The following is a 2520-nucleotide window of genomic DNA, read 5'->3' as shown; positions in this document are numbered from 1 at the left end:
GTTTCACGTGACTCTCCAGAGAGGGGAAAGAAGCAGAGGGCATGGAAAAGCTCCCCTCATGTTGCCTCAGTCCTCTTCACCTTAGGAAGCAGGACATGATATTTGGAAGCAGCTACAATGATGAGGGTGCCCTTGTTTCCCATGGGTCCTGTCATTGGACCCAATGGAATTTGGAAATTAACCAGTCATTAAAAAGAGAACTTGATATCATTAAGAACTTCAGCCACATGCAAAAGTAGAGACAGTCATATAGTCACCATCATACACTCATCCATCAATCTCAATAAACTCACAATCTTCTTTCATCTCCATGCCCACCCACTCTCGATTACTTTGAAGCATATCATTTGTATGCAGCATTATAATATGCCATATTAAAGACATATTTATACACATATAAATGTACTGAATATTTATTGCTAGATGATAAATGCTCTTTTATTTTTTTAACAGAGTAATTTTTTTATTCATTAAAAAACTGATAAAGTGAAGATCCACTTCAAGAAGTTCCTCTTGTATGTTTTATTTGTTTTATTAGCAAATAAAGCATCTCATTAGCATCCCTATATGAGATAGCTTCATCTAGTCCTCAGACTCGGATCCATCTTTATCTTTACTAATTTGTAAGTAATGAAGTTTGGAAGCCTCCTTGTCAGATGCATCCATACCAAACCAATCACAAAGATTGTTCTTTTCATGGAATTTATTTCTTGGTAAAGTATTTCAAATGCCTTTTGGATAACTGTTTATCAAAAACTGCTGTGATTTTACTCTTGAAGTGTTGAAACGTGGACAGCCTTGCCAGGATTCCCAGTTTTTCCATTCATTGTAAGTTTCTCTTGTAGAAACTGTTCAAAATTTCCAGAATCAAAAATTCCATCTTCTACTGGATGCTGCTGCTGCTGCTGCTAAGTTGCTTCAGTCATGTCCGACTCTGTGCGATGCGACCTCATAGACAGCAGCCCACCAGGCTTCCCTGTCCCTGAGATTCTCCAGGCAAGAATACTGGAGTGGGTTGCCATTTCCTTCTCCAATGCATGAAAGGGAAAAGTGAAAGTGAAGTCGCTCAGTCGTGTCCGACTCTTAGCGACCCCATGGACTGCAGCCTACCAGGCTCCTCTGCCCATGAGATTTTCCAGGCAAGAGTACTGGAGTGGGGTGCCATTGTCTTCTCCGTCTACTGGATGAGTAAGATCTAAATTGAACTTCCAGGTTGACTTCTTAAGCTTCTTGTCTTTCTTTGGCGCCATCTTGAAGGCCAGTTGTGCGATTAGAGAATGGCCTTACCTTACTTGTTGTTGCTGCAAATTCTTCTGCCAGCATAAAGCCCAGGCTGACCCTCTTGAAAGTGACGGGCCTCCTGGAGAGAGAGAGGCAGAGGCATAGTTGAGTGCACACCTATGAGTGATCTGATTACACTGGGCAGGATATCCTCTGAGCAATTCCAGATGATACCTGCCCACACTGGTGACTCACAAAATCATGAAAATACAAAACAGCTGTTGATTCAAGTCACTACATTTTGGAGCGCTTTGTTACTCAGCAATAGCTAATTGGTGCATACCCCAAAGTGAGTGTTAATCCCTTAATTTCATTAAACATCTAATTAGTACCAAAATTTTCTTGATTATATCATAAATGTTTTTTCTACACTTTGCTTGTTTTTATCAGGTTCCACTAAGGTGTGTGTATTTTGATTGATGGATAAGTCTTTTATGTATCTTTAATCTAGAGTTTCCATTTCCAATCTTTTTTTTTGCCTGGAATTTGTTTTTCAAAGGACACCCTGTGTCCTTTATCCTGTAGACTTTTCCATAATCTGACTTTGCTGAATGCTGTGGCGGCTTTTGTGGGCTTCCCTGGTGGCTCATATGGTAAAGAATCTGCCTGCAATGCAGGAGACCTGGGTTCGATCCCTCAGATGGGAAGATCCAGAGAAGGGAATAGCTACTCACTCTAGTATTCTTGCCTGAAGAATTTCATGGACAGAGGAGCCGGGTGGGCTACATACACTCCATGGGGTTGCAAAGTGTCAGACGTGATTGAGCAACTAACACTTCGTGGTGCATTTGGTGTGTTCCTTTGTCCCCAGATTACCTGTAAACTGGCAGTCAGTTAGGTCTGGAGGCTTGTTGGGGTCAAGGTTTGATTTATTTTGGTGCTGTGTTCTTCCAACAGGAGGTATCAATATCTTGTTGCTTTTTGGTCACGTGGCTGCCCTTTCTTAGATTGACTAATCCATTAGTTTCAACAAAATGATATGGCAGTTATTCACTCTTCATTTGTCAACCATAACAGTTCTATTAATATAAATTTCTTTTAATAAAGTATTTGGTTACCAATGCCACAGCATATATAGCAAAGGCAGGATAAGAGTTTGATTCTTTCCCTTTATTTGCCAATTTTCAAAAGAATAAGCTTGTTCCTTGGCATCCTTTGGAGGTGACCAACAAAGTTTATTTTATTTTTTGAGTGTCATTATAAACTCATGAATTTAAACATTTTGATATGTTTTTAATA

At 39.9% G+C, this 2520-nt stretch overlaps 1 pseudogene; it reads right to left on the bottom strand.

The window, feature by feature from the left end:
* Positions 1-582: 582 nt before the first annotated feature.
* On the bottom strand, positions 583-1250 carry LOC120866360 (annotated as a pseudogene).
* Positions 1251-2520: the final 1270 nt, after the last annotated feature.

The sequence above is a fragment of the Oryx dammah genome, unplaced genomic scaffold (assembly GCF_014754425.2).
Source record: "Oryx dammah isolate SB20612 unplaced genomic scaffold, SCBI_Odam_1.1 HiC_scaffold_8, whole genome shotgun sequence".
NCBI classification, from domain to species: domain Eukaryota; kingdom Metazoa; phylum Chordata; class Mammalia; order Artiodactyla; family Bovidae; genus Oryx; species Oryx dammah.
Note: the sequence above shows the minus strand (reverse complement) of the source record. Positions and strands in the feature narration are given on the sequence as shown.